Source organism: Acomys minous (genome assembly GCF_964271855.1).
Source record: "Acomys minous genome assembly, chromosome: 3".
Lineage (NCBI taxonomy): Eukaryota > Metazoa > Chordata > Mammalia > Rodentia > Muridae > Acomys > Acomys minous.
Window position 1 is genome coordinate 99,456,238 of NC_140485.1, and position 19,685 is coordinate 99,475,922.

A 19,685-nucleotide genomic window follows, 5' to 3' on the forward strand; every position below is an offset into this window, starting at 1 on the left:
GCACCCACATGGCAGCTCACAACTGTCTGTAACTCCAAGATCTGACACCCTCACACCAACACATATAAATTAAAATTAAATAAAAAATATTAAAAAAAAAAAAGAAAATTATTTTACTCAAAATATAATGATAGCTTCTCCTGGTGGCTCATACCTCTGATCTCAGCACTAGGGAGATAAAAGCAGGAGGATGAGCAGTTTAAGGTCAAGCTTAACTACATATAAGTTCCAGGCTTGCTTAAATGAGGTAAGACCCTTTCCCAAACAAACAAGCCCACATATGACTTGGACTTGATGGTACACACCTGTAATCTTAACGCTAAGAAGTTAGAGGCAGGATCAGGAGTTTGAAACCAGTCCTATCAACTTTGTGAGCTCAAGGCTAATCTAGACTACATAAGAGCCTGCCTTTAGCCGGGCGTGATGGCACACACCTTTAATCCTAGCACTTGGGAGGCAGAGGCAGAGGCAAGCCGATCGCTGTGAGTTCGAGGCCAGCATGGTCCACAAAGCGAGTCCAGCACAGCCTGTCTTGTCTTGTCTTTTTCGTTTTTCACTTTTGTTTTTCCTCCATCAGACAAGGTACCACTGTATAGCCATGTCTGGCTTGGAGCTCACTATATAAACCTGGATGGTCTTGAACTCTGCCTGACTCTGTCTCCTGAGTCTTAGGACTAATGGCTTACACCACTACTCCCAGTCCAGAATCAAATATTTATTTAAAAATAGGTCTCTAGTATAAATGTCCACTAGTCTCATTGGCCCTGAGTGTGTAGGCAACTCTGGAAGTGAGGAGGCCATACAAGGTTCTGCCTAAAAATGCTCTGGCCCAAGAGAGACTCAGAGGGCACACATGTAGTCTGCAGCAGCTGCAGCCCATTGTGCCACCTCCTACAGAGCCAGCAAGGTGTTCTCAGGTTCCCTCCTGCCCTTGGCCATGGAGGGGGAAGGTCTTAAAACTCCTGTCATCTACTTGGCTATCACTCATCTCAGTGTTAAAAAAAAAAAAAAACACCACCACCACCAACAAGACCTGACTAGTCTAGATCTCAAGTCTCTTCAAAGTCAAAGATGATTCAACATCACTTACAAACCTGATGAAAATTCTTAGCAGCAGGAATTTCATAGTGTTCTTAATGCTTTGGAAAAGGTTCCTGTTTTCCAAACTATCATTTCCCCTTGTGTGGTAAAATAATATTTTCTGTGCTTAGTTACAAAGAAATATTATTTGAGACAGATTCAAACATTATTTTTGCTACTTATATTTATGATTTTCCACTGGGCCAACTTTACTGCACATTTATGCCAAGAACCTCACCATGTGATGCCTGGAGAAGTACTTTAGGTATATTCTGGTGTCTTACTCTGAGACTTTCCTTAATCTGATTTTCTGCCTCTGTGTTTCCAAGACTCATCCCTGTTTCCTGTCCATAAGATCGCTTGTCACGTCCAAGCTCATTTTTACAGCTATAACCATGTGCCGCATGACCATTTGGCCCATGGTGAGCTGCATATGGGAAAGTGGCGCCATGAAATTACAGTGCCTAATGACAGTGTAAATGTCTTAGCTTGTGCCATGGCCCTATGACATTCACGCGGGGCATGAAATTCCCAAGGAGGCCTCAGAACACATCTCTGTCATCCAAGAACGCATGACCGCATTTGGTTACAGTAGAACAACAACTCTGTAAGGCAGAAGCAGTCCCCTTCAGCCTTGACCTGCTGCTCTTGGATGGTGGTTTTTTTTGTTTTGTTTTGTTTTGTTTTTTTCCACTACACTCACAACCAACCACAAAGCTTCACTCAGCTTTAGTCCATTACATCACACGGCGCTTTGCCCTGGTCATCTTCAGAAGGTCATCGCAATCACATGGGGTAGGAGACATGAAACATTTGTTTAGAAGAAAGCCTCTGTTCAAATGGAAGGCACAGTTATTAATCTTCAGAGAATAACAAAGCTGGGGTTGGTGAGATAGCCCAGCAGTTAAAAATCATTTGTTCCTATCCCATAGGATCACAGTTAGATTCCCACATGGTGGTTCATAGCCACCTGGAAGCACTGTTCCAGGGGATCTAATGTCCCTCCTGGCTTCCACAAGCATCATGCATGAACGTGGTATGTATACATACATGCAGACATTCACAAATACACATTTTAAAAAAGCTTTTGAATAATCTCTAAATTTGTTGGTGATTGCCTAAGTCAATTATTTCAACCCTGTATTGGTGTCTTTTTTTTCTCTCCAAAGACAGGGTTTCTCTGTGTAGCCTTGGCTGTCCTAGATTCATTTTGTAGACCAGGCTGGCCTTGAACTCACAGCGATCCACCTGCCTCTGCCTCCCGAGTGCTGGGATTAAAGGTGTGCTCCACCACGCCTAGCAAGAAGTAAACTTAATGGAAAGGCAAGATGGAAACCAGGAGTCAGCAAGTGAACAGATGGAGGAAACGTCATTACAAAAAACAAGACACTTGGGTGAGGTTAAGCACAGCTAAATACCAGCACTCAAGGAAGCAGAGGCAGGCAAATCTGAGTTCAAGGACAGCCTGGTCTACACAGTGGTTCCAGGAGAGCTGGGGCTACATAGAAAGACCCTATCCCCCCCCCAAAAAAAAATAGAAAGAGAGAAAGAAAAGAAAAAGAAAAAAGATAAGCTAGTGGTGTAGTTCGGAGGTGAAGTGCTGACCTGGCAAATCCAAGACCTTGTATTTGACCCCTGGTGATACAAGGTGTTAAAAAGAACGGGAGGGAGAGAATGACAGACAGAATGAGAGGCGGGTGGGGTCTGGTTTTCTAACATCCCGGTTCTCTCAAACATGTTTGCCATCAGAACAGAAATTCCAAACAAGAATAACTTTGAGACAACGTCTCAGTCTGTGGTGCAGGTAGACCTGAACTCACTATGTTGTCTGGGCTGGCCTTTAGTCTGTGGCAATCCCCCTGCCTTGATGTCCTAAGTGTTAGGATTGCAGTCATAACGATACGCCACAACCAACAGGCATCCAGTACAGGTCAGATCACGTGACCCCGTCTCTCTTGGAGTGAAAGTTCCGACCTGGCCCTGTGTTCTCTCTCTGAGCTTGCCCTCCATCCACCCCCCTACTACTGTTGTCCCTTGAAAACTCTACCTGGCCTCTACTTCAGAGCTCTAAATGCAGAACTACACAAGTTTCAACATAAGATATTTTTGTGGACACACAATTTGCCTATAACATCTTTCATATAAAAATGTGTTTAGGCCGGGGCTGGAGAGATGGCTCCGTGGTTGAGAGAATTGGCTGCTTCTTCCAGAAGATTCGGGTTCAGTTCCCAGCACCCACATGGTGGCTCACGACTGTCTGTAACTCCAGTTCTTGTAAATCCAACCCTCTCACGTGGACATTCACGTTGGCCAAACACCGAAGGTACATACAAATAAATAAATAATTATTTTTAAAAATTACTTTAGGCAAGTATGGGGGCAAGAATATGAAGTCATCCTTGGCTATGTAACAAGTTCAAAACCAGCCTTGGATACATGAGACTTTGCTTTTACACACACACACACACACACACACACACACACACACACACACACACACAGAGGGCGGGGGAGAGTCCTCAGAAAAGCTGCCTACTCCATGATCTTAGGCTTCTGGCCTCCTGAAAGAGGAAAATGCCAAGTCTCCACTTATCTTTGTTAAGGCAGGTCTAGATAAGCACTCTATTGCACAGATAAAAACCCATGATAATTGGGAAGTACTTTAAACAATGAAATATTTTGAGTACTGACAGTAATCAAATTAATCTTCATTTGAAAATGATGAAAATTCGGGCTGGAGAGATGGCTCAGAGGCTAAGAGCACTGGCTGCTCTTCCAGAGGTCCTGAGTTCAATTCCCAGCAATCACATGTCGGCTCACAACCATTTATAATGTGATCTGGTGCCCTCTTCTAGCCTTCTGCATCACATGCAGGCCGAATAATCTATAGACAATCAATAAATAAATACATAAATATTAAAAAAGAAAATGGTGAAAATTGACAAAATAATTAGAACTATAAGCACTTAGTACCTACTCTTCAATTTGTAGAATTCTCTTCCTTTGTGTGTGTGTGTGTGTGTGTGTGTGTGTGTGTGTACATATATTCCATATACTTACTATGGAAAGGGCTTTTTGGTATAATTGCTTTATATTTAATTAACAATGAAGCAAAGAGTTGGGATCTGATCTTCACTGGAAAATAGAGATGAAGGATTGGTCAGGAAAGCCAGTTTTTATCTGCTCATAAGAGCCCATAAGTGCCAGTGGCAGGAGAGGTGGCACACACCTTTGATGCCAGCACTTCAGGAGGCAAAAGCAGGTGGATCTCTAGGAGTTTGAGACCATTCTGGTCTGCATAGGGAGTTCCAGGACAGCCAGGGCTACACACAGAAAAACCCTGTCTCAAAAATAAAAATAAAATAAAATAGAAGAAAAGGAGGAAGAGGAAGAACAAGAAGGAGGAGGAGAAGGGAGAGGAGGAGGAGAAGAAGAAGAAGAAAAGGAGAGAGAGCTAGTAAGCTTGTCAAGGAATATGAGATGTCAACTGTTAACTTTGTAACCTTAAAAATAAATAGATCACTTAAAATCAAGGTATAACTGGACATGGTGGCATATGTGTCTAATCCCAGCACTTGGGAGGCAGAGGCAGGTGAATTGCTGTGAGTTCGAGGCCAGCCTGGTTTACAAAGCAAATCCAGGACAGTCAAGGCTACACAGAGAAATCCTATCTTGAAAAAAAAAACCAAAACAAAAATCAAGGTAGAATATGTATAACCCATAACTTCATAATGGTTTGACTATATTTTATTATTTAAAAAATTTTATTACATTTTCTTGACTTGTGTATGTGTGTACATATATGCTACCAGGTACATGGAGAGGTCAGGGGACAAACTGTGGGAGTCAGTTCTCTCCTTCCACTATGTAGACCCCAGGGCTCAAGCTCAGACTGACTGTCAGGTTTGGTCAGAAGTATCTTCATCTGCTGAGCCATCTTGATAGCCCTACATTTTACTATTACACATGACCCAGAAGTTACTGACTTCTATTGCCTGGTAGACTGCTAAACAATAACATGTTCCTATGCCTTTTCCCCCATTGGTTACTTGAAATCAATCAAGGTAAGAGCCTGTGCGTGAGTCAGGCGTGGTTGGTGCACGCCTGTAATCCCAGCATTCAAAGGGTGGAGGAGGGACGATCAAGAGTTAAAAAGCTACCCTCAACAATAGAGTCGGTTCAAGTTCAAAGCTAGGTGGGGTGGCATGAAAGCCTGTCTCGAGGGGAAAAAGAAAATAGTGGGTGCAGCATAGGAATCATCCAGTAGTGCACATAGCGTCTTCTCCAAAGAAGAAATATGCAACATGAGCCACCTCAATACTGGACACTGCCTTCCAATATTAAGGAAATAGCTTTTGAAGTGTTTGGGTTATTTATTTATTTATTTATTTATTTATTTATTTATTTATTCTAGATTTTTATTTTGGCTTGGTAGGTCAGGGTATTACTGTGGAGCCCAGGCTAGCCTGTGACTCTCCGTTCTCCTTGCCTCAACTTCCCCAATGCTGTGATGAAAGTTATGTCACCACATTGAGAAGACTCTTTGCCTGAATCAATCTGTGTGAATATTCCTTTGTTCCAGGAGAATGGCTAGATCTCTTGCAAACTGACAGCTCAGGTTTGGCATAGAGGTGCCGTGCTTCAGTTCTGTATACCGAACTCCGGCCTCATACGTGACAAGCCACCGCACCACCAACACACCACAATCCTAGCTCTATTTGTGAGATATAACATCCAGAAGGAAGCGCAAATGTCATATTGAGACGTCCGTGCCGCTCAGACACTGTAGGAGGATAGCTGAGCGATTTGTCTTTAAGACTTCCTTGCCTGTCATTCAATGGACTTTTAAGAGAATTTCACCTGTTTTTATTTATTATTTTCTGAGTATAAATGTTCATGTACGTCTGTGTACCACACTCATGCCTTCTGCCCATGGAGGCCAGAAGAGGGTATGGGATTCCCTGGACATGGAGTTTTAGACTAGTATGAGCCACCGTATGGATGTTGGGCACTGAACCTGCAAGTGCTCTTAACCATCGAGCCATCTTCAGCCCCTGCCATTGGTTTTTTAATACTTTGCCATCTAAAAGTACGCAAAGCATTGAAGCTTGATGTTGTCTTGTTGATTTTCATGTCCTCCGTTTTGTTTCATTTTGTTTTGAGACAGGTGGTGGCTGTCCTGGAACTCCCTTTGTAGACCAGGCTGGCCTTGATCTCACAGAGAACCACTTGCCTCTGCTTCCTGAGCACTAGGATTAAAAGCTAATTTTCCTATGTTTTAACTATAACATAAACATTATGATTGCTTACAACACACACAAACCAGCTTTAAAATAACCTACCAGTTTGACTCTGGAAACAGGCATCTTGTTGATGGGACAATGTTCTGTATAGTGAACATCGATTGTAAAATACACCATAGGTTTGTTCTAGTTTTACTGTTTTCATCTTCACTGAATGCACTCGGTAACAAACTTTAGTCACTGCGTCAGATACTAATACTTCGTATTTCATGTTGGTAATAATTTTTGTTCAAATTCTATGCTGATAAAAGCCCAGAGGTCTCTTTTTCGGTGCATGCCTTCAACATGTACATCACCACGCTTGCACTTGGTGATTCTGTTTCCATGGATGAGACTCAAAAACGAAAGCTATACGGCTGTGACTCGGTATTGTGCTGGGAGAGAAATGCACACCCGTTGAAAGAGGAAGGTAACTAGGCCCCAAGAGGAAAAAAAAAAAAAGGAAAAGAAAAGAAAATGTACACCTCATCAGTTTTCAGCACAGAAGTGTCTCATAAAAAGTTGGTTTGGAATTGGTTTTGGATTCCTTGAGTTTCGCTTGAGGTTTACGGTTCAGCTTTCACTGACCTTGGGTCCCTTCTCCTGGCTTCATGCTTTCCCAGCCGTTCCAGCAAACTTAATCACAATGAAGCAAACCTTGGAAAACTCTAAGCACACCTGGGCTGGCTTAAGCTGTGAGGCAACCTGGCTTCCAAGCTTCATTGCCTGGGCATGTGGCACTGCCTGGATCAGAGCGCTTGGGAGACACAGGGCTGTGTGCCCGAGTGTTAGCTAGCACCAGTTGGTCACAGCCAGCCAGCAGCAGTTCTCCCTAGTGCCACACAACTGGCATTGAACCTTCTGTTTCAACGGAGGCAACATGTGTACCAACCCGGGAAACTGAGCTCAGGGAAAGCAAAGGCACTGCAGGAGAAGTGAGCTGCCGCAACCTAAAGGAAGGGACCTGACCTCAGGGAGCAAGAGAGAGTCACATGTACTGGGGAGAAAGAGAGAGCGCTGGCAAAAATCATCACAAATCTGCCGAAATGGCTATTTGTGCGGAGCTGCTGGTCTCACGTGGAGATTTTTCCACAGCTGTGGCCATTTGTCTGAATCAACAGCAAGCCTGTTTTGTTTTGTTTGGGGTTTTGACAACTCACAGAATCCTGTACTGTTACTCTCCCGTGGGAAGAAAAGGGGTTGAGATCTATAGATACTGCATCCTGTATTTTTTATATTTTTCCTAGATTCCTCCTAAGCTGGAAAGAGGACGAGTTGGCCCTTCCACAGCCTATTGAGAGCAGAGGTTGGCCTTGAGGACTGGCATATCCCTGGCTGGGCTGCTGGCAATCTGTGGAAAGCCGGACGTGCTCCTCACCCTGTGCCCAGGCTGCTCTCCCAGTTTCCACAGCTGCTTATCCCAGCTGCTGCTGAACTGGCTTCACCTCCCACCCTCATACTTGCCCAGAGGACTTTTTACTGGAGAAGGCAAGGCCCTAAGTTAGGAAGAGAGATCTACCATTCCTCCTCCTTCAGGCTAATAGAAGGGCATGAAACAAGCAGCTCAGAAAGAGTGGCAGAGGACGTATTTGCGTTCTTTTAATGTGAAGAAGATTTGGGATGAGGTCAGACAAAATGAAGAATACTCTCCGTGTTTGAATCTTGGCCCGTGGACATGCACACACAGGTGACAAACAACTGTTGACACATCTTCCAGACAGCCTCAGCATGAGACCCAGGCTGGACTCAAACCCACAGTCTTTCTGCATCAGTTTTCCAAAGACTAGGATTACAATTAGAGTCCACAATGCCTGCCTCTGATCATCATCATCTTCTTCTTCTTCTCCTTCTCCTTCTCCTTCTCCTTCTCCTTCTCCTTCTTCTCCTTCTCCTTCTTCTTCTTCTTCTTCTTCTTCTTCTTCTTCTGCTTTTCCTTCTTCTTCTTCTTCTTCTTCTTCTTCTTCTTCTTCTTCTTCTTCTTCTTCTTCTTCTTCCTCTTCCTCTTCTTCTTCTTCTTCTTCTTCAGAAAGGAATTTGCCTTGCAGTAGCATATACCTTTAGTCCCAGCCCTTGGGAGGCAGAGGCAGGTGGATCTCTGTGACTTCGAGACCTAGGTCTACAGAGCTAGGTCCAGGGCAAGCTAGGGCTATGTGAAGAAACCCTGTCTTGGAGAGAGAGAGAGAGAGAGAGAGAGAGAGAGAGAGAGAGAGAGAGAGAGAGAGAGAGAGAGAGAAAAATTTGTCTGTGAAGAGAAATTTGATTTGAAGAAACTTTGCATGATAATGTGGTTTTCATGAATTCTAACTGAGGTCCAGCAGGAGAAAGTTTATACCTCTTTGCTTTTTAATTTTTTTCTTTTTTAAAAACATGGCTTCTCCAGGCTGGAGAGATGGCTCAGAGGTTAGGAGCACTGTCTGTTCTTCCAAAGGTCCTGAGTTCAATTCCCAGCAACCGCATGTTGGCTTACAACCATCTACAATGAGATCTGGTGTCCTCTTTTGACATGCAGGCAAACATGCGGGCAGAATACTGTATAAATTATAAATAAATCTTTTTTTTAAATGGCTTCTCATGTAGTCCAAACTGGCCTTGAACTCCGTAAGTAGCTAAAAATGGCCTTCATCTCATGGTCCTTCTGCCTCTTCCTCCAGATGTCTAAGGTCACAGGTGTGTCCCCTGGGCCCAGCTTCTGCCTCTTATTTCTACTTATGGACTTCACCTTTATTTCCTAACAATTATTGTGATGACACACGTGATGACCCTCTGGAAGATACAGCCAGTTTTGGGCCACCTTGCCCGGGAACATGACCTTACTTGGAAATGAGGGTCTTTGCGGTTGTAATTGAGCAGAACTTGAGAACTTGATTACCCAGACAGACCCTATATATGGGGACAAAAGAACCATGGGAAGACAGAGGCAAAGGTTAGAGAAGGGCAGCTACAAGCCAAGGACCAACTGGGAACACTAGAGTGGAAGAAAGGAGCAGGAGCTATCTTAAAGTCTTCAGAGGATAAGGCCCAGCCAACACCTCGACTTCAGACTTCTGAACCCACGCACTATGAGTCAACAAATTTCTGCCGCTCCAAGACACCACATTTGTGACAAAATTGTTCCAGTAACCTCGGGGAAATTAAGGCAGTTAATTAAGGTCTTTATCAGCTCTGCCTCCACAGTCATGGCTACTTGAATATTTAATCTGAAAATAAAAGGGCACAAAAGTGAAAGGAAAAAAATAGTATCTGTCCTATAGAACACTGCAAACTACCAGGATTTCACATGCATGCTAAAAAGTACAGGAAAGCACATAAAACACCGTTGTTACGTGTGTGCACAGGAAGAAGGTGACCACTGTTTCCTGGGGTGGTTGCAAAACTGTTCAAAGGGAAGGACCTGAAGGTGGGAAGATGTTTACTGGACAAGTGGGGTCTTTGGGAGGTGGGGAGTATGGGCAGGACAAAAGTCTTGGGAAAGCTAAGTAGCACAAACTGACATCCGCAGGTACAGAATCTTGAAGCTGCTCTGGGGACTGGATGTTTTGAAGTGTGCCTGATAAGATTCCAAAGTAGGTATGCTGAGGGAAAATGATAAAGCCAGACCACAGAGGGTCACATGCACCAAGATAACTGGCCTGGAATATGTTCTCTGGTGATGGTAGTTTTAAGCAAGATGATGACATAATCCCATCTGTGCTTCCGAAAGATCACTGTGGAAGAGGCAGCAAGCTGCCCTCCAGACTTAAGACGAAAGCAGGAGGCCCCATTAGGAAAGTTCTGAGGAGGACAAGGCGTGAGGACGGGAGATGGCGACAAGTTCTGAGGTGGAGCAGTTAGAGAAATGAGAAGCTAAGAAGGTAAATTCTATTACCGTAATTACAGACGGGAGCATCAAGAAGAGCTTGTACCAGCTATGTGGTGCACAGCCATAACCCCAGTAGCTGGGAGGCTAAGAAGGAACATCAAGGCCTCAAGCCTAGCCTTGGCTACGTGGCTAATAGTGAGCTTGAGGTCAGCTGGCTACCCGAGGAAAAGGAGAGGAAGGGTTGGGAAGAAGAGGGGGGTGAGGTTATGGTGGCCAGCAGTCAGAAGCCAAGCAGGGTGGAGACTTAGGCATCATGGCTGTCAGAAGTTGGAGGACAGGGTCTTCACCAGCAGTGTGAATGGATGAGAAGTTACCCAACGTCAATGCAGGCATTGGTCATTGGTCTGCAGCTGAAACAGTGTTGTCATGCTTTCCCATAGCATCTAGGCAATTTGAAACAGTCTGGGATCCTACCTGCCACCGACTCAGACATGCTAGTATGGAGTTCATACATGCTCTCTCTCTCTCGCTCTCTCTCTCTCTCTCTGTGGTGTTTGTTTCTGTCTATGTCTTTCTCTGTTTCTCTTTGTCTACATGTGTCTCTGTCTCTCTGTCTGTCTCTGTCTGCCTTTCTGCCTCTCTCTCTCTCTTTCTCTCTCTCTCTCTCTCTCTCTGTGTGTGTGTGTGTGTGTGTGTCTTTGTCTGTCTGTCTCTCTCTTACACACACACACACACACACACACACACACACACACACACTGTATTTTATTAACTTTGTTCCCATCTTTTTTTTTTTTTTGAGATGGGGTCTCATGTAGCGGAGGGAGACCTTGACCTCTCCGTGTAAACAAGGGTGACCTAGAACTTCTGACTCTCCTGCTTATACCTCCCTAGTGCTGAGATTACAGATGAGCATCATCATACCTGCTTTATGCAGCACCGGGTCCAAAGCCTGGGTCTTCATGTATGCTAGCCAAGCTCTGTGCCCACTGAGCCATAGCCCCAGCCCAAGACTGTGTTTAAACAACTTCAGATGATTCTGACACTTGCTCAGGTCTGGGAACCACTGTCCACACTGTGCAGAACCTTCAACTGAAAATGGACTGACAGCCCGAGCATCACCAGGGAGCTTGTTACAGACACAGAATGCAAAACTCCACACCTGCCCCAGTGAATGACCATCTGTATTTAACAAGATCCCCAGTGAGTGTGCACACACTGAAGCTTAAGAAGCGCTGTCAAGGGCTTGAAGTCTCTGTAGCTTCCTTGTCCAACATCGCAGATTACCCAGTACATAGTCCAATAAACTGATAAACCAGGGACTAGGAGGCAGTTCTGTACACACTAGAATTTTCGTCTTTTTGGTGAAATACTGAGATGATGGGGAGTGGGCTGATGGCACATGTCTATTATACCAACTACTAGGGGTCGGGGTTAGGGAGCTAAAGCAGGAAGATTGAAAGTTCAAACCCTTCATAGGCAAGTAGTGAAGTTTCTCTCTCTCTCTCTCTCTCTCTCTCTCTCTCTCTCTCTCTCTCTCTCTCTCTCTCTCTCCCTCCCTCCCTCCCTCCCTCCCTCTCTCTCTCTCTCTCTCTCTATCTCTCTCTCTCTCAAGGTTTCTCTGTTATACAAAGCCCAGAGCCCAGGTTGTCCTGAACTCTCTTTGTAGACCAGACCAGGCTGGCCTTGAACTCACAGAGATTTGCCTGCCTCTGCCTCTGAGTGCTGGGATTAAAGGCATGTGCCACCATGCCCAGCTATGTCTCGGATTTTTAAAATAAACACAATATGGGGGATATAGCACAATGGTAGAGTTCTTGCCTAACATGTACAAGGCCTTGGGCTCAGTCTCTCAGACCACAAATAATAATAATAAATAACAAATAAACTATAGCTTAAATGAGACCAAATGTGATCAAAGTAATGTGGATGCTTTTTATTTATTTGGTATTTAACCTCAAGTTATAAAAAACATTTTTTTTCCTTTAAGAAGCCCAAAATCTGACTGGAGTTTATTATATTTGTTCTGGTGGGAAATAATTTCAAGTCATTAGAACTTTATTCAAAACAGCCTTTTGGTTTCGTTGCCAGAAACATCATATAGGAACACATAAATCTTTGTAAGACTGAGTAGAGAACTGGCTATGCCAGGAAACTAGTAATATTAATATCTGAGCAAGTTTCTATACAGTATGTATAGTATACTATAAAATATGGCGAAATAAGAGGAATCTAAGAGCATTTTCCTTTGTGTGAATTTAAATTAGCTCGGATGTTCCAGGACCATCAGCATTGGCATCACCGATGAGTTCGGTAAGAATGCAAATCATTGGTCATTTGCTCTGCCCATTTGGGTCAAAAGTTTCTGGGAATGGGAGGCGGGGAGCTGTTCAAAGAGTATCCCAGTGACTCTGAATCTGGATCAAGCCAGAGGGACTTTCTGTAGGAATCAGAGACAGCGTACAGACCTCCTCTCCATCCCTAACAGTGTACAGACCTCCTCTGCATCCCTGACAGCGTACAGACCTCTCCTGCATCCCTGACAGTGTATAGACCTCTTCCTGCATCCCTAACAGAGTACAGGCTTCCTCCTGCATTCCTAACAGAGAACAGTCCTCCTCCTGCATCCCTGACAGCGTACAGGCCTCCTCCTGCATCCCTGGCAGTGTACAGTCCTCCTCCTGCATCCCTGACAGCGTGCAGACATCCTCCTGCATCCCTGACAGTATACAGTCCTCCTCCTGCATCCCTAACAGAGTACAGACCTCCTCCTGCATTCCTAACAGAGAACAGTCCTCCTCCTGCATCCCTGACAGAGTACAGGCCTCCTCTTGCATCCCTGGCAGTGTACAGGCCTCCTCCTGAATCCCTGACAGCGTGCAGACACCCTCCTGCATCCCTGACAGCGTGCAGTCCTCCTCCTGCATCCCTGACAGAGTGCAAACCTCCTCCTGCATCCCTGGCAGTGTACAGGTCTCCTCCTGCATCCCTGGCAGCATACAGGTCTCCTCCTGCATCAGTGGCAGTGTACAGACCTCCTCCTGCATTCCTAACAGAGTGCAGACCTCCTCCTGCATCCCTGACAGCATGCAGACATCCTCCTGCATCCCTGACAGCGTACAGACCTCCTCCTGCATCCCTGGCAGTGTACAGTCCTCCTCCTGCATCCCTAACAGAGTGCAGACCTCCTCCTGCATCCCTGACAGCATGCAGACATCCTCCTGCATCCCTGGCAGCATACAGGTCTCCTCCTGCATCCCTGACAGTGTACCGTCCTCCTCCTGCATCCCTAACAGAGTGCAGACCTCCTCCAGCATTCCTGACAGTGTACAGACCTCCTCCTGCATCCCTAACAGAGTGCAGACCTCCTCCAGCATCCCTAACAGAGTGCAGACCTCTCCTGCATCCCTGACAGTGTACAGACCTCCTCCTGCATCCCTAACAGAGTGCAGACCTCCTCCAGCATCCCTTCCCCTTACTCGAGAGGCATCGTCTCCATTTGGGTTCCCATTTATCTTTTATCTCCTCTCAAGTTTCTTTCTTTCCTCCTTCCTCTTTCTTCTTCCTCTATCTACCTATGTCTTTCTGTTCTACTTTTTCACTTCCTATTTCTTCCCTAGCTCACTTTAACTTTGAATTGCTCCATTCTTGAAGACACACACAATCCCTCACTTCTGCTCTACAGTTTGCCAGCTAAGCATGTCTGTGGGATGCCCAGGCTTGCCTTACTTAAGAAAGGAAACAGTAGCCTAGCAGCTTTGTACTGGAAACAGTGCAGCTTGCAGGAAGAGTGGCACAGAACCCATCACTGTGCTCTTCTGACCTATTAATGTAACTGTAATCACCAAGGGGACTCATGACTATCATGTGCTAATTACCCACAGAATGTCTGCTGACATTAAAGGGTATGAAGATTTCCAGTCTACAGGCAAATTTCCAGAACATGTGGGTCCTGAATTAGAATTAAGTGTTTGTGACTTTGTATAAGAGTTGACGAAAAACCACAGTAGCAGTAAATACTAGTCATCCTAAGGAACATGACAGTGTTCATCTGTTTTAACAATTACTGCTGCAACAAATTACTACAAATTTGGTGGTCAAAACCAGCACAAATGGATTATTTTTCAGCTCTGGAGACCAGTAATCTAAAATGCATTCCACAGGGCTAAGATCAGGGACCAGCATGGTATGCCTTCTGATGTCCAGGACAAATGTTGTCCAGCTTCAGCAGGTGCGTGTTTGCCTTGACTGGTGGCACCCTTCCCATTCTCAAAGCCAGCAGTGTAGACTGAGTCCCTCTCCCACAACCTAACTCTAACTCTGACCTCCCTTCTCCCCTTGTTAACACCCTCTGGTTAGATTAGGGTAGCATCTCTCTATCCTTAACTGAGCCATAACGGTGCAATCACTCTGCCTTGGCAGATAACAGAGTTGCAGGTATGGGGAACCAGAACTTTGGCATCATTGGAGATATATTCTTCTCACAGTCATGGGAGCGTTTGTATAATCTCCAGGGAGCCTTCTATGTTGGCTAGTTTTATGTCAACTTGACACAAGCTAGAGTCAGCTGAAAGAATGGAACCCCAATTGAGAAAACACTGCCATAAAATAAGATGTTAGGCAGGACTATAGGGCTTTTTCTTTTCTTTTCTTTTTTAATTTGGCTTTTAAAGACAGGGTTTCTCTGTGTAGCCTTGGCTGTCCTGGACTCACTTTGTAGACCAAACTAGCCTTGAACTCATAAAGATCTGCTTGCCTCTGCCTCCAGAATGCTGGGATTAAAGGCATGTACCACCATCACCCAACCACTGTAGGACATTTTTTTTAAATTACTGATTAATATGAAAAGGACCAGCCCATTGAGGGTAGTGCCACCTCAGGCTGGTAGTTCTGAGTTCTATATGAAAGCAGGTTGAGCAAGCCAGTATGCAACACTCCTTCATGGTCTCTGCATCAGCTCCTGACTCCAGGTTCTTTCCCAGTTTATGTTTCTGCCTTGGCATCTCTCAATGGACTGTGATTCAAGATATATAAGGCAAATAAACCCTTTGGTCCCTAAGTTGCTTTTGGCCATGGTGTTTCATCACAGCAAAGGTAACCTTAACTAAAACACCTTCTAGTTCATATAGTTCATATAGTTCAAACAGGCAGAGCATGGTAGCATACACTTTCATCTCTCAGCACCCAAGGGGATGAAGCAAGAAGAAAGTCACATGATCTCTCTCTCTCTCTCTCTCTCTCTCTCTCTCTCTCTCTCTCTCTCTCTCTCTCTCTCTCTTTCAGCTTTTTGAGACAGGGTTTCTCTGTGTAACAAGTCCTTGCCTATCTTGGACTCACTTTTGTTGACCAGGCTGGCCTCTAACTCACAACAATCCACCTGCCTCTGCCTCCCGAGTGCTGGGATTAAAGGCATATGCCACCATGACCAGCCTGCATGATCTCTTTTTGAGGAAGCCTGAGCTTCACAGTGAGACCCTGTCTCAAAACCCATAAATAAGAGCATTGACAAAAACAAAGCCATATTCAGATAAAAAGAGATTTAATTGTGAAATAATATGAATAGCAAGATCCTTTTTGACTTATTAGATGAAATTCACAATTAAGGATAAAGTTAATAGGCTCATTTATTGAAGGTTGTCTAGAGTTGTTGCTTGTCTTACTCGTTGTTCTATTGTTGTGAAGAGACACCAATATCGTCAGAAGTCTTATAAAAGAAAACATTTAATTGGGAATTGCTTACAGCTTCAGAAGCTTTTAGCCCATTATCACCATGGTAGGGCGCATGGCAACACAAAAGCAGACATGGCGCTAGACAAGTAGTTGATAGATCTGCAGGTGTCAGGAAGAGAGAGTGACATTCATCCTGGCACTCCCAGTGACACACTTTCTCCACCTTCTCCAACAAGGTCACACCTCCTAATCCTTCTCAAGTAGTACCACTCTCTGGTGACTAAGCATCCAAATGCATAAGCCTATAGGGGCCATTCTTATTCAACTCACAACATTACAAAAGAGTGATGGAGCTTTAAAATGTCACACAGATCATCTAGAGATCCACTACAAACCAAAAAAAACCAAGACGCAAATGACCTAGTGAAAGATTCAACTGATTGTGACATTCCCTGCTCGATGCTGGTCCTAGTCTTTTTCCCATCACTGCTCTGTTATGCTGCTTCTATTTTTTCTCCTTACCAATCATTTCTGAAATGTCTTGTGAACATTCTTAGGTTCATGTGTCAGGAAGAGTCTTGGATACATATCCTTAGGCATTCCAGGCACTATGGCTATTCTCTCCATGGCTAATGCTAAGGATCAGAGCAGGTCTCTAACTGGCCCCTTTTCTTTGAGAAACAAAAGGGAAGGGCAAGATACAATAGGAAGAAAAGGTCTGGGTCTTTTAACTGCCATATGAGGATGAAGTGTAGGAAGGAAAGTTGCTGTGGCAAGAAAGCAATGAAATCACAGATGACAGATGACACATGCATGGAAAATATTCTGGAAATCCTAACTCTTACCCTTAGAATATGTCTCTCTCTCTCTCTCTCTCTCTCTCTCTCTCTCTCTCTCTCTCTCTCTCTCTCTCTCACACACACACACACACACACACACCTGATGCTGTGTTAATAACTTTATGGACCATTATATTAAAGGCTAATGTGTGCCACTTAGTTGAGGTCTTGTAGCATGTCACAGTCTTTCAAGGTCAAGACTTTGTCATAAAAAAGAAACACAACTTCTCCATGGACCAGAGGGAAGAGAGAGAAGATCTAACACCATCTGAAAAAATAGGAGTGTCAATAGCTCCCTGGCTATCTAGTGTCCTAACATACTTCTGTTAGAAATTCCTACCACTGGGAAAACACAATGACAAGAGTTAAACAGCTTATGATGCTTTTGGTGGATCCCAAGAAAGCATTTGTTGACATATAAACCCCATTCCTGATTTCTTGTTTTTAAATTCCCTCTTAGAGCCGGCCATGGTGGCACATGCTTTTAATCCCTGCACTCTTGAGGCAAAGGCAGGAGGATTTCTGTGGGTACAAGGCCAGCCTGGTCTAGAGTCCAGGACAGCTAAGGCTACACAGAGAAACCTTGCCTCAAATAAAACAAAAAAAAAAAAAAAAAAACAAAGCAAAACAAAAAGAATTCCTCTCAGCGAGGCAGTGATGCAGAGAAGTGTTCTTAAATAAACCTATTGTGGAGGATCTGCAGAATCTTATAGTGAAAACTCAAAGGAAGAAGCTCGTGCCCTGCAGCGTTTAATCCGTTCTTAAGGTGTCAGTCATAATGTGAACAAACAGCGAAGGAGCCACGAGTATCTCTTCTAAGCCTATAACAAGATCAAAATAAGTAAACACATAGGAGGAAATCCAGAAAACAAAACAAATAATATGTGCATAAAAAAGCTATAGGAAGGAAGGGAGGCCAGGGGGGCAGGGAGGAAGGGACACTCAACAAATATAGAAACTGCAGATAGTTTACAGTGTATGAAAAAGCAAAAACGAAACAGCTAGACGTGGTGGTACGTGGCTAACGCCAGAAGTTGAAGCAAGAGAATTATAAGTTTGGGATAACCTGGGCTACACAGTGACAGCCTGTCTCAAAGTTAAACAAAACAACAACAGCAACAACAAATAGTAAAGGCAGGTAGCTAAAGGCTGTTTACTGTAGTCACTCAGAAACTGTCAAAGGGGTAGGCCCTGCTCGAAAGTTTACAACAAATGAACACAACCATGGTGGAAGGACAGAAGTGATGTCTCAGAAACAATGAGAAATGCATATTAACATGGCCATATTAAAGTGAGTTATGTGGTTATGTTGGAAAGTCCAGAGCACCATCAATGGTGAATACACAAAAAACTCAGCAGAACAGAGACCAGGAGCTTGAGTGAGAAAGGAAATGAAACTATGATACACTCCGCTCTCTCTCAGAGCCTACTTTCTGCCTGTAATATTGGTGCTGACCTGACAAAACTTCCTAACAAATAGGATCGTGTAGGAGGAGGGGAGGGTGCTTAAGGACATTATGAAAAGGCTAAATCATCTTGCAAGACACACACACACACACACACACACACACACACACACACACACACACAATTTAAAGTTAAAAAAAATTAACTAGTTAAAAATAGTTCTAAAGAGACAAAGGCAATCAACTGTGTTGTGTGGTGTGTGTGTGTGTGTGTGTGTGTGTAGTAAATCCTGGTAGTTGGGGACGGTTAGGGGTATAACTAACAAGGTGCAGTGAGAGATTCAGTTGTGGTCCTAGGACTGTCCTATACTTTGTTTTGTTTTGATTTGGTTTGGTTTGGTTTTTAGAGACAGGGTTTCTCTGTATAGCCTTGGCTGTCCTGGACTCACTTTGTAGACTAAGCTGGCCTCGAACTCACAGTGATGCACCTGCCTCCGCCTCGTGAGTACTGGGATTAAAGGCCTGTGCCACTACACTCGGCAACTGTCTTATACTTTATAACAAGTAACGGATAGGAGAGTACATACAGACACCTGTAGTCACTGTGCATACTGAATTTTACTCAGTGTGCTGATTATAGCAAGATTTCCACAAGATAAACAAAATTAAAGGCAAAGGTATAAGTCTAACTGACAAAAATATAGTCGCATAATACAGTTAACACAAACTAGTATCCAAAATAAGTCGAAAACAGCAAGGATTTTAGAAAGAATAAGAACATTCAAATTGGAGATGAGCAAAGGACTAATACAGGGGCATCATTTGGAAGATTATAAGTCAAAACACATAAAGGGATGTGCAGACTTGTTGGTTACTGAGATGATAAAGGGAATTACAAAATATTATTTCACAATGACCAGAGAAGCCAAAGAATTAAAATCCATTCATACAATATGATGCCAAGGATGTGAAACTGGATTTAGGTACCGTTAGTGAGCACGTGAATTGGTATCTAAATGGCATTTTGAGTAAATGAAAAACACACATCATCCATGAGCAGAAGTCCCAATACTAGGCTCTTGGCATGGAGAGGATACAGCCCAGCAGACTCTCAAAATGACTCAGGCCAGCAATGTTCATACTGCAAAAATCTACAAGTCCCACGGTATGTTGACCCACCCCTGCAGTCCTCACATCAGGAGACCCAGACAGGAGGGCAGCTGGGGGCCACAGAGCAAGATATTATCTTTTAAAAAAAAATAAAAGTTAATGTCAAAATCCAGATGCTGCAAAGTTGTAAAGGCGCTGGCTGTGCAAGAGGCCTGAGATCAAACTTAGGAACTGATGAAAAAGTGGAAGGAGAGAGCCATCTCCACAAAGTTGTCACTGGCCTTCATGAGAGCACTGTGATAAACACACCCACATCATGTACATACAAACACTAGTACATAAATAAATAGATTAATTAATCAATATTTTCTGTTATATGAGAACAAAAAACCATTTGAAGTAAAATGCTTATAGAAACGAAAATGAGAATTGACAGCTCGCATTTAATATGAACTAACTTTACACATACAATATTGACTCAGATGATAGATTAAAAAAA